The sequence below is a fragment of the Hylobates moloch genome, unplaced genomic scaffold (genome assembly GCF_009828535.3).
Source record: "Hylobates moloch isolate HMO894 unplaced genomic scaffold, HMol_V3 SCAFFOLD_1, whole genome shotgun sequence".
Lineage (NCBI taxonomy): Eukaryota > Metazoa > Chordata > Mammalia > Primates > Hylobatidae > Hylobates > Hylobates moloch.
This window is the reverse complement of record NW_026652276.1, coordinates 221,494,056-221,507,687: the sequence shown is the minus strand read 5'-3', so window position 1 is coordinate 221,507,687 and position 13,632 is coordinate 221,494,056.

Here is a 13,632-nt window from a genome sequence, read left to right as displayed (position 1 = left end):
CCCATTTAAGGTAATGTTCACAGTTTATTTTTAATTATGTTAAACATTGCTTGAATTTTATTTTTTTATTTTATTTTATTTTATTTTTTTGAGACAGAGTCTCGCTCTGTCACCCAGGCTGGAGTGCAGTGGCGCGATCTCGGCTCACTGCAAGCTCCACCTCCCAGGTTCACGCCATTCTCCTGTCTCAGCCTCTCCAAGTAGCTGGGACTACAGGCGCCCGCCACCACGCCCGGCTAATTTTTTTGTATTTTTAGTAGAGACGGGGTTTCACCGTGGTCTCGATCTCCTGACCTCGTGATCCGCCCGCCTTGGCCTCCCAAAGTGCTGGGATTACAAGCGTGAGCCACTGCGCCCGGCCGAATTTTATTTTATTTTAATTAATTTATTTTTTTGAGACAGAGTTTCGCTGTTCTTGCCCAGGCTGGAGTGCAATGGCGCAATCTTGGCTCACTGCAACCTCTGCCTCTCAGGTTCAAGTGATTCTCCTGCCTCAGCCTCCCAAGTAGCTGGAATTACAGACACTCGTCACCATGTCCAGCTAATTTTTTGTGTTTTTAGTAGAGAGGGGGTTTTGCCATGTTGGCCAGGCTGGTCTGGAACTCCTGACCTCAGGTGATCCACCTGCCTGGCCTCCCAAATGCTAGGATTACAGGTGTAAGCCACTGTGCCTGGCCCATTGCTTGAATTTTAAAATAACCCATGTTGGCCGGGCGCGGTGGCTCACGCTTGCAATCCCAGCACTTTGGGAGGCCAAGGCAGGTGGATCACGAGGTCAGGAGATCGAGACCACGGTGAAACCCCGTCTCTACTAAAAATACAAAAACTTAGCTGGGCGTGGTGGCGGGCGCCTGTAGTTCCAGCTACTCAGAGAGGCTGAGGCAGGAGAATGGTGTGAACCCGGGAGGCGGAGCTTGCAGTGGGCCGAGACTGCGCCACTGCACTCCAGCCTGGGTGACAGAGCGAGACTCCGTCTCAAAATAAATAAATAAATAAATAAATAAAATAAAATAAAATAAAACAACCCATGTTTGGGTTTGAAAATAGACAATAATATCTACAGTAGGCAACTGTAATGCAAACACATACTCAGAATACATAGATTCTGGTTTTCAGAGGGTTTCCAAATGTTACATAATTTAATTAATTTTTTTGAGACGATGTTTCACTCCTGTTGCCTCGGCTGAAGTGCAATGGCATGATCTCGGCTTACCGCAACCTCCGCCCCCCGGGTTCAAGCGATTCTCCTGCCTCAGTCTCCTGAGTAGCTGGATTATGGGCATGCGCCGCTACACCCGGCTAATTTTGTATTTTTGGTAGAGTCGGGGTTTCTCCACGTTGGTCAGGCTGGTCTCGAACTCCTGAACTCAGGTGATCTGCCCACCTCGGCCTTCCAAAGTGCTGGGATTATAGGCATGAGCCACCACGCCTAGCCCACGGTTTATTTTTGTATTTGAAATTTTGTGTCTTAATTTTTCTTTCTTTATTTATTTAATTTTCGAGATGGAGTCTAGCTCTGTTGCCCAGGCTGGAGTGCAATGGCACAATCTCAGCTCACTGCAACTTCTGCCTCCTGAGTTCAAGCAATTCTCCTGCCTTAGCCTCCTGAGTAGCTGAGATTGCAGGTGTGCGCCACGACACCTGGCTAATTTTTGTATTTTTAGTAGAGACGAGGTTTTGCTATGTTGGCCAGGCTGGTCTCCAACACCTGACCTCATGTGATCCACCCGCCTTGGCCTCCCAAAGTGCTGGGATTACAGGTGTGAGCCACCATACCCAGCCTAAATTTTTATTTTTTTTTTTAGACTCAGTGAGTCTCACTGTGTCACCCAGGCTGGAGTGCAGTGGTGCAATCTTGGCTCATTGCAATGTCTGCCTCCTGGGTTCAAGCGATTCTCCTGCCTCAGCCTCCTGAGTACCTGGGACTACAGGCATGTGCCACCACAGCTTTTTGTTTTTGAGATGGAGTTTCTCTTTGTTGTCCAGGCTGGAGTGCAGTGGTGTGATCTCGGCTCACTGAAACCTCCACCTCCCTGGTTCAAGTGATTCTCCTGCCTTAGCCTTCTGAGTAGCTGGGATTACAGGTGCACACCACCACGCACAGCTAATTTTTATATTTTTAGTAGAGACAGGGTTTCACCATTTTGGTCAGGCTGGTCTCAAACTCCTGACCTCATGATCTGCCTGCCTCGGCCTCCCAGAGTGCTGGGATTACAGGTGTCAGCGACGGTGCCCGGCTGGCTTTTTTGTATTTTTAGTGGAGACGAAGTTTCACCATGTTGGCCAGGCTGGTATTGAACTCCTGGCTTTGAGTGATCTGCATGCCTCAGCCTCCCAAAGTGCTGGGATTACAGGCATGAGTCACCACGCCCAGCTTGCAAGCAACTTTCTTAAAAAAAAAAGAACACACATTATATGCAGATAATTTTAATACCAACAAGTGAAAATCTTATTGAATATAATCGTTAGTATGTGACTTATTTTAAATATCTATCTTTCAAGTTCTAGAAATATCTTGATACACTAGATAAGAATTTTGGGCTGGGCGCGGTGGCTCATGCCTGTAATCCCAGCACTTTGGGAGACCGAGGCAGGAGGATCACGAGGTCAGGAAATTGAGACCATCCTGGCTATCATGGTGAAACCCCGTCTCTACTGAAAAACACAAAAAATTAGCTGGGTGTGGTGGAGGGTGCCTGTATTCCCAGCTACTCAGGAGGCTGAGGCAGGAAAATGGTGTGAACCCGGGAGGCGGAGGTTGCAGTGAGCTGAGATCACGCCACTGCACTCCAGCCTGGGTGACAGAGCGAGACTCCATCTCAAAAAAAAAAAAAAAAAATTTGATAAGCAAATGCAACATCTATCAGGTGAAGAGCAACTTCTGGATGGTTCTGCAGAATTATCCCAAATTATTGTGCTCCTTATTACTTTTAGCATGCTTGGTGATTCCAGGGATTTTTTTTTTTTTTTTGAGATAGGGTCTCACTGTGTCACCCAGGCTGGAGTGCAGTGGCACGATCACAGCTCACCGCAGCCTGACCTCCTGGGATCAAGTGATCCTCCCACCTGAGCCTCCCAAGTAGCTGTGAACACAGGCACATGCCACCATGCCTGGCTAATTTCTTTTGATTTTTTGTAGGGATGGGGCCTCACTGTGTTGCCCTGGCTGGTCCCAACTCCTGACTTCAGGCCATCCTCCTGCCTCAGCTTCCTCAAGTGCTGGGATTACAAGCATGAGCCACTGTGTCTGGCTTGGCAAATATTTTTGAGCACAAGTTAAACAATGCACAGTGAAGAATAAACACAAAACAAACTGTAGGATGGATGTCAAGACCTTTTTTTTTTTTTTTTTTTTTCAGACAGAGTCTTGCTTTGTTACCCAGGCTGGAGTGCCACTGCACTCGGCTCACCACAACCATCGCAACCTCCGCCTCCCGGGTTCAAGCGATTCTCCTGTCTCAGCCTCCCGAGTAGCTGGGATGCTACTCGCATTACAGGCATGCACCACCACACCTGGCTAATTTTGTATTTTTAGTAGAGACGGGGTTTCTCCATGTTGATCAGGCTGGTCTCAAACTCCTGATCTCAGGTGATCCACCTGCCTCGGCCTCCCAAAGTGCTGGGATTACAGGCGTGAACCACTGTGCCAGGCGGTCAAGACCATTTTTGAAGCTAGCGGTATCCTGCTGAGGTAAACCAGCGAAGTGCCTCTTGTGGGCATTTGCATATGTTCACTTAATAATTGATCACAGCTCTTGAACCGGTTCCATTACTGATGTACTTTAAAAAAAATTTTTTTTAAGAGACAGAGTCTTGCTCTATCACCCAGGCTGGAGTGCAGTGGCACAGTCATAGCTCACTGCAGCTTCAAACACAGTGGTTCAAGTGATCCTCCTGCCCCAGCCTCCCAAGTAGCTAGGACTACAGGCATGTGACATCACACCCAGCTGCTTTTTAAATTTTTGAGATGGAGTCTTGCTGTGTTACCCAGGTTGATCTTGAATTCCTGAGCTCAAGTGATTCTCCCACCTTGGCCTCCCAAAGTGTTGGGATTACAGGCACGAACCACTGGCCTAGATATTGATTTCTTTTTTTTTTTTTTTTTTTTTTTGAGACAGAGTTTTGCTCTTGTTGCCCAGGCTGGAGTGCAACGGCCCAATCTCAGTTCACCGCAACCTCCGCCTCCTGGGTTCAAGCAATTCTCCTGCCTCAGCCTTCCGAGTATCTGGGGTTACAGGCATGTGCCACCATGCCTAGCTAATTTTTTATTTTTAGTAGAGACGGGGTTTCTCCATGTTGGTCAGGCTGGCTTCAAACTCCCGACCTCAGATGATCCGCCCGCCTCAGCCTCCCAAAGTGCTGGGATTACAGGCAAGAGCCACCCGCCCAGCCTGGATATTGATATTTGAAAATGAAGAATTGAAGCAGATTCTATTATTATTATTATCATTATTATTATTATTATTTTGAGACAGAGTCTTGCTCTGTTGCCCAGGCTGGAGTGCAGTGATGCAATCTGGGCTCACTGCAACCGCCACCTCCTGGGTCAAGCGATTCTCCTGCCTCAGCCTCCTGAGTAGTTGGGACTGCAGGCGCCCGCCACCACACCTAGCTAATTTTTGTTTTGTTTTGTTTTTGAGATGGAGTCTTGCTCTGTCGCCCAGGCTAGAGTGCAGTGGCGCGATCTTGACCCACTACAACCTCTGCCTCCCGGGTTCAAGTGATTCTCCTGCCTCAGCCTCTCGAGTAGCTGGCATTACAGGCACTGGCCACCGCGCCTGGCTGTTTTGTATTTTTAGTAGAGACGGGGTTTCACCATCTTGGCCAGGCTGGTCTCGAATTCCTGACCTCGTGATCCACCCGGCTCGGCCTCCCAGAGTGCTGAGATTACAGGCGTGAGCCACGGAGCCCAGCCAAACCTATTCTATTATTGCCTTTGATGATAATGAATCCTCAGAAACTCGTCTCAATCACCCGGAGTTTTGCTAACCACCTGCAGGGGGCGCTGATCTGTGCTTGCCTTGCTGCATCCTTCCCCACCTCTCGTTTCCTTCCAGTGTCTATTCCAACCCTTGGACTCGGATGATAGGGTGGAGCTCAGCCTGATTTGCCCTGGCTCACCCAAATAACCTTGCACTGAGTGAACTGGAGTTTCCTCGTGATCTAAGAGACAGTGTACACAGGCCGGGCCTAGCACGTTTCAGGCACAGCTTGCCCCTGATTTTCCTGCAGTTAAATGGGTTTGGGCTACTCCACCCAGCCATCTAGCCCTTCTCCACCCCACCTCCTCCTCCCTATTTAGCTTCTTTTACAGACAGCTGCACAATTTTACTTTGGAAGACACTGAAATACATGTATGAGAGGTATATCTTGGAATGGATACGTTTCTCTCTCTCTCTCTCTCTCTCTCTCTGTGTGTGTGTGTGTGTGTGTGTGTGTGTGTGTGTGTGTGTGTGTGTTGTGTGTGTGTGTGTGTGTGTGTGTGTGTGTGTGTGTGTGTGTGTGTGTGTGGAGAATGATGAGGGGTTAATATGGAGCCCAAATCTGATGCTGGCCATTATCTGAGAGGGAGTTTAGCATAATTGTTTTTATTTCTTTGTTTGCTTGTTTTGTTTTGAGACAGAGTCTGGCTTTTTCACCCAGGCTGGAGTGCAGTGGTGCGATCTCGGCTCACAGCAACCTCCGCCTCCTGGGTTCAAGTGATTCTCCTGCCTCAGCCTACCGAGCAGCTGAAGTTGCAGGCAGGCACCACCATGCCTGGCTAATTTTTGTATTTTTAGTAGAGGTGGGTTTCACCACGTTGGCCAGGCTGGTTTCAAACTCCTGTCCTGAAGTGATCTGCTCGTCTTAGCCTCCCAAAGTGCTGGGATTACAGGCGTGAGTGACCACCTCCAGTCTAGCATATTGTTAAAAGTGGACTCTGGAATCAGATTGCTGGGGTTTGAGTCCTGGCTCTGACATTCACTAGCTGTGTGACCTTAATGTCTCTGTGTCTCATAGCCTCATTTTTAAAAATAGGAATGATAAATAGTACACACTCCAAAATATAGTTGATAAATTAAGTGTTTGCTACAGTGCTGGGACATAGTAACTGCCATATGTGTTTGTCACTATTATTACTATTATACTAATATTACTATTAATACTAGTAGATTTTTTTTTTTTGAGATGGAGTTTTGCTCTTGTGGCCCATGCTGGAGTGTAATGGCGAGATCTCAGTTCATTGAAACCTCCGCCTCCCGAGTTCAAGTGATTCTCTTGCCTCAGCCTCTCAAGTAGCTGTGATTACAGGGACCCACCACCACTCCCAGCTAATTGTTTTGTATTTTTAGTAGAGACAGGGTTTCATCATGTTGGCCAGGCTGGTCTTGAACTCCTGACCTCAGGTGATCCGCTTGCCTTGGCCTACCAGAGTGCTGGGATTACAGGCATGAGCCACCTCCCCAGCCAATAGGTCTTAAAAGTAAGAAAGTGGGGGAGATTCAGGAAAAATTTATGAACATAGATAAATTAACTGAAAGATTGCCTCACATGTGAAAGTGCATTTGACACCGGCAGACAAGATAAAATATTGAGACGTTTTATAATATAATTTTTGTATTCTTCCAAAATGTACTTTTTGTTCAGACATATTTGTGTTGGGTTAAAAAGTAAAAAACAAGTGGCCGGGCATGGTGGCTCACACCTGTAATCCTAGCACTTTGGGAGGCTGAGGTGGGCAGATCACGAGGTCAGGAGTTAGAGACCAGCCTGGCCAATATGGTGAAACCCCATCTCTACTAACAATACAAAAATTAGCTGGGCGTGGTGTCAGGCACTTGCAGTCCCAGCTACTCGGGAGGCTGAGGCAGGAGAATCGCTTGAACGCGGGAGGCGGAGGTTGCAGTGAGCCGAGATCGAGCCACTGCATTCCAGCCTGGTGCCAAAGCAAGACTCCATCTCAAAAAAAATAAAAATAAAAAAGTAAAAAGCAAACAAAGCACACAAACATGCACACAGTAAAAAACCCAAAATGTTCCTCTTGGAACTTTTTTTTATTCTTTCTTTTTTTTGAGACAGGGTCTTGCTCTGTTGCTCAAGCTGGAGTTCAGTGCCACGATCATGGCTCACTGCAGCTTCGATCTCCTGGGCATGCTCCTGCCTCAGGCTTCCCCCAACCCCAGGTAGCTGGGACTACAGGTTCATGTCATCATGCCTGGCTCATTTTTTATTTTTAGATTTTTTATAGAGATGAGGTCTCACCACGTTGCCCAGGCTGGTCTCAAAAACCTGGGCTCAAGCATTACTCCCACCTCAGCCTCCTAAAATGTTGTGATTACAGGCGTGAGCCACCATGCTTGGCCCTCACTTAATTTCATATCATTTATTTGTTACCAATGATACAATTTTGAGGATGTGAAAAAAATGCTAGAATTAATTAACACACAGTACCATATCTATAAAGCAAAGCCTGCCTGAGGCAGTTTCACAGTGCCAGTTATGGGACTGTGGTAAACTTCAGAGAAGTTGTCCCTGTTTTTACAGCAGACAAGACCCTTGTAGCTTCTAATTCAGGGAAATTGGTAGATTTTATGGGTCCCTTTCAAATGCACACTATAATTTCAACAACCAAAGGCTGGTTAATTACAGGTCGATGGTTTTCAGGTGACCACGTTCTCCTGTTGTGTAACTTGTTGGTAGGACAATTTCAGTGGTAAATAATCCCATAAAGTACACGATCCCAGAAATTGATGAGATTTTCAAAATATTTATTGGGATTGATGTGCAGATAAATGGAGGTAGATTGATGTGTGTCATTAGGGTTGTATTTGTTCCTCAAGTTTTGTGTTCCTTCTTTTGTGTATTTTTATTTTTTTTGAGACAGAGTCTCACTCTGTTGCCCAGGCTAGAGTGCCATGGTGTGATCTCGGCTCACTGCAACCTCTGCCTCCCAGGTTCAAGCGATTCTCCTGCCTCAGCTTCCCGAGTAGCTGGGATTTCAGGCACCCACCACCACGCCCAGCTAATTTTTGTAGTGTTAGTAGAGACAGGGTTTCACCATGATGGCCAGGCTGGTCTTGAACTCCTGACCTCAGGTGATCTGCCTGCCTTGGCCTCCCAAAGTGCTGATTACAGGCGTGAGCCACTGCGTCCCGCCTTGTGTGTGTAATTGAAACATACATTTTTGTCTGGGCGTGGTGGCCAAATCCCAGCACCTTGGGAGGCCAAGGCAGGCGGATCACTTGAGGTCAGGAGTTCGATACCAACCTTGCCAACATGGTGAAACCCTGTATCTACAAAAAATACAAAATTTAGCCAGGCATGTTGGCACGCACGTGGAATCCCAGCTATTTGGGAGGCTGAGGCAGGAGAATCGCTTGAACCTGGGAGGCAGAGGTTCCAGTGAGCCAAGATCATGCCATTTGCACTCCAGCCTGGGTGACAGAGCGAGACTGTGTCTCAAAAAATAAAATAAACATTTTAGTCTCTCAGATTGTTGAGTCATCTGAAGTTTATTGTCAAGAGAGGGAGCTCAGTTTCAGCTGCCTCCTCACAGAAGCTGAAGACCTCTTTTGTCCCTAGGCGGGCCATATAGTTCAAAGCCTTACTTTTCCTCCAGGAGCAAATCATCCAGCCCCTGACAAGGCAGTGCATAAAGAGCTTTGCTTTTTTTTTTTTTTTGAGAGAAGATCTCACTCTGTTGCCCAGGCTGGAGTGCAGTAGCATGATCGTGGCTCACTGCAGCCTTGACCTCCCAGACTCAAGTGATCCTCCTGCCTCAGCCTCCCGAGTAACTGAGACTACAGGCATGCACCATCACACCCAGCTAATTTGTATTTTTGTAGAGACAGGATTTTGCCATGTTGCCCAGGCTGGTCTCAAACTCCTTGGCTCAAGCCATCGTCCCACCTCACCCTCCCAGAATGCTGGGACTACAGATGTGGGCCAACATGCCGGGCCTTACCAATTCATTCTCAGCTCCTAGGGATTGCCTTAATTTTTTTGCGAGTTTGACTATGAATTTACAACCATTTATAATTTTTTTTTTATTTTTTGAGATGAAGTCTTGCTCTGTTGCCCAGGCTGGAATGCAGTGGCGTGATCTTGGCTCACTGCAACCTCCGCCTCCTGGGTTCAAGAGATTCTCCTATCTCAGCCTCCCGAGTAGCTGGGATTACAGACGTGCGCCACTACGCCCAGCTAATTTTTGTATTTTTAGTATAGATGGGGCTTCACCATGTTGACCAGGCTGGTCTTGAACTCCTGACCTCATGATCCACCCACCTCAGCCTCCCAAAGTGCTGGCATTACAGGCCACCGCGCCTGGCCCATTTATAAATATTTTATCCAGTGTTTTCAGGTATATATAGTAAGAAGATTTCAGGTTACCTAATCACCAAAATCCTGGAGCCAAGCATCTCCTGTCACTTACTGGAATGTTACCTTGGGCAAGTTATTTAACCTTAATCTCTTTGTAAGATGTGAATAGTAGCTATTGCAAGTGACAGTTTTGAAAATGAAAGAGAGCTTTACCTCTACTAGGCACGCAAATATGACATGTTACTGCCTCTGTGGTTCATTCCCAGTTGATGAGGGAAAGCTCTTTTTTACCAAGGTGACAGTTAACAAATGTAGCAGAAATGATAGAATTTGAAAAGCACCATTTTATAAACCTTGATGAAACTGATTCAGACAGGTATCATCAGTGGGTGGTGAAACCAGTTAGTGAAATGTCAGTATTTGCGTAGTCCAAAGTATCAGCTCAATAAGCACATCTTACTGCAAAGGAGGAAATGTGCTTTTTCACAGAGAGATCTTCTGTCTCCACTTCCAACAAGTGAGTGAACCCAGCATTTCCAAGAAGAGATGACCTTCAGGCCTGATACAGAGCAAGCGCGGAGCATCACCCCAGGTCATGGTCTTGCCCAAAATGTTTAGCCCTAATAACAAGCCTTTAGACCTGACTTCCAGCAGATGGAGAAAATAGTGGATAGAAGAAATTAACCTTGGCCAGCCCAGTGGCTCACGCCTGTAATCCCAGCACTTTGGGAGACTGAGGCAGAAGGATCCCTTGAGCTCAGGAGTTCCAGAGCAGCCCGTGGTCCCAGCTACTCGGGAGGCTGAGGTGGGAGGATCGCTTGAGCCCAGGAAATTGAGACCATAATGACCTGTGATCGTGCCACTGCACTCCAGCCTGGGCAACAGAGTGAGAGCCTGTCTCAAAAAAAAAAAAAAAAAAGAAATTAACCTTGAAGAAACAAATTCAGGATTCTAAAAGACAATGCCTTTATCGTCAAACAGCCAGCGTCATGGGAAAAAGTGAGGAGTCTGGAGAAACATGACAACTAAATGTAATATGAAAACACGTAACTGGGTCCTCGTTAGTTTTATTAATATTATTTTTAATTGAAAAATCATAATTATATACATTTATAGGATACAATGTATTGTATACACCATGGAATGATTAAATCAAGTTAATTAACAACCATTTGCCTTTCTTTACTGGTGAGTCATTTGAAATTTACTCTTAGCTATTTTGAAATACATATTATTATTTTACTTTCCTTTTTTTTTTTTTTGTGACAGAGTCTTGCTCAGTCATCCAGGCTGGAGTGCAGTGGTGCGATCTCGGCTCACTGCAAGCTCCACCTCCTGGGTTCACGCCATTCTCCTGCCTCAGCCTCCCGAGTAGCTGGGACTACAGGCGCCTGCCACCATGCCCAGCTGATTTTTTTTTGTATTTTTAGTAGAGATGGGGTTTCACCATGTTAGCCAGAATGATCTTGATCTCCTGACTTCGTGATCCACCGCCTTGGCCTCCCAAAGTGCTGGGATTACAGGCGTGAGCCACTGCACCCGGCCTCCTTTTTTTTTTTTTTTTTTTTTTTTTTTGAGACAGAGTTTCACTCTGTTGCCCAGGCTGGAGTGCAGTGGCGTGATCTTGGCTCACTGCAACCTCTGCCTCCTGGGTTCAAGCGATTCTCCTGGCTCAGCCTCCCAAGTACCTGGGATTACAGGCGTGTGCCACCATGTCTGGCTAATTTTTGTATTTTTAGTAGAGATGGGGTTCCACCACGTTGGCCAGGCTAGTCCTGAACTCCTGACCTCAGGTGATCTGCCCACCTCAGCCTCCCAAAGTGCTGGGATTACAGGCATGAGCCACCATGCCCAGCCTGAAATATATTAACTATAGTCACCAGGCTATGCAATAGATCTCAAAAGCTTACTTCTCCTGTTTAACTAAAACTTCGTACGCTTTGACTAACATTTTCCCATTCTCTCTTTCCCTTTCCACCCCACTTCTAGCCCCTGGTAACCTCCATTTTACTCTCTACTTCTATGAGTCCGACTTTTTCAGATTCTGCATATCAGTGAGAACGTGTGGTATTTGTGTTTCTGTGCTTGGTTTATTTCACTCAGCATAATGTCCTCCAGGTTCATCCATGTTGTTGCAAATGACAGAATTTCCTTATTTTTAATGGCTGAATAGTATATGTGTATATATATATATATACCATATTTTCTTTATCCGTGTATCTATGCTGGGCACTTAGATGGCTTCCATATATTGGCTATCATGAATAATGCTGCAATGAACATGGAAGTGCAGATATCTCTTCAACATATTGATTTTGGCTGGGCGCAGTGGCTCACGCATGTAATCCTAACACTTTGGGAGGCTGAGGTGGGCGGATCACGTGAGGTCAGGAGTTCAAGACCAGCCTGGCCAACATGGCGAAACCCCATCTCTACTAAAAATACAAAAACTAGGCCAGGTGTGATGGCTCATGCCTGTAATCTCAACTACTTGGGAGGCTGAGGTAGGAGAATCGCTTGCACCTGGGAGGTGGAAGTTGCAGTGAGCCAAGATTGCGCCCCTGAACTCCAGACTGGGCGACAGAGCGAGACTCCTTCTCAAAAAAAAAAAAAAAACAAAAAAACAACAAACAAACAAAAAAACAAATAGGCCAGGCACAGTGGCTCACACCTTTAATCCTAGCACTTTGGGTGGCTGAGGTGGGCAGATCAGCTGAGGTCAGAGGTTCGAGACCAGCCTGGCCAATATGGTGAAACCCCATCTCTACTAAAAATTCAAAAAATTAGCCAGGCACTGTGGCAAGTGCCTGTAGTCCCAGCTACTCAGGAGGCTGAGGCAGGAGAATTGCTTGAACCCAGGAGGTGGAGGTTGTGGTGAGCCGAGATCGCGCCATTGCACTTCAGCCTGGGCAACAACAGTGAAACTCCGTCTCAAAAAAAAAAAAAAAAAGGGCTGGGCCCGGTGGCTCACGCCTGTAATCCCAGCACTTTGGGAGGCCGAGGGGGGAGGATCACAAGGTCAGGAGATCAAGACCATCCTGGCTAATACGGTGAAACCCGGTCTCTATTAAAAATACAAAAAATTAGCTGGGTGTGGTGGCATGCGCCTGTAGTCCCAGCTACTCAGGAGGCTGAGGCAGGAGAATCGCTTGAACCTGGGAGGCGGAGCTTGCAGTGAGCCGAGGTCGCACTATTGCACTCTAACTTGGGCAACAGAGAGAGACGCTGTCTCAAAAAAAAAAAAAAAAAAAAGGGGTGGAGCAGGGAAAGGGGGGACTGAGAGCTACTGCTGGATGAGAGGATGCCAGGAAGTCCAAGGGTATTAAGAGGAGCAGCAGGCCGGGTGCAGTGGCTCAAGCCTGTAATTCCAGCACTTTGGGAGGCTGAGGCAGGTGGATCACCTGAGGTCAGGAGTTCAAGACCAGCCTCACCAACATGGTGAAACCCTGTCTCTACTAAAAATACAAAAATTAGCCAGGTGTGGTGGTATACCCCTGTAATCCCAGATACTTGGGAGGCTGAGGCAGGAGAATCACCTGAACCTGGGAGGTGGAGGTTGCAGTGACCCAAGATCACGCCATTGCACTCCAGCCTGGGTGACACAGCGAGACTCCGTCTCAAAAAAAAAGAGGAGCAGCAGAACGCGGCTCGTACCTCTTTTCCCCTCCACTGGCATCACAAATCAAGGGGACCATTCGCTTCCCCCAGACCTCACATAAAAGTTCTGGCCATGAGAAGCAGCTCAGTAAATGTCAGCTGCAGTCATAAGTGGTGTTTGTCCTCCGGAAGCCCCAGGTGAGTGTCCACAGCTCCCTGGGACCCTGGAGGGGCTCCACGGCCTGCTCCTGCTGCCTGCCCTGATGTCCCCTAACACAGTCCTGGAAACGAGGGATGGCTGGTGACTTCCAGCCTCCTCTTACATGTTTAGTTCTGAAAGCCAGGGTTACTCCATCCTAGAAGGCACCAGCTGCTCTCTGGCCATATCTTACAGAAGGGGCAGTACAACACTGGCTTGATATTCATCTATGAACCAATTTAATTTTAATTCAAAAATGACTTCTGATCTGGCAGATGATTCAGGGTTCTAGAAAGAAATTGGTCCAGGCATGGTGGCTCACGCCTATAATCCCAGCACTTTGGGAGGCTGAGATGGGCGAATCCTGTGAGCTCAGGAATTGGAGACCAGCCTGGGCAACATAGCAAGACTTCATTTTTACAATTAAAAAAAAAAAAAAAAAGGCCAGGTGCAGTGGTTCACTGCTCACGCCTGTAATCCCAGCACTTTGGGAGGCCGAGACGGGTGGATCACAAGGTCAGAAGTTCAAGACCAGC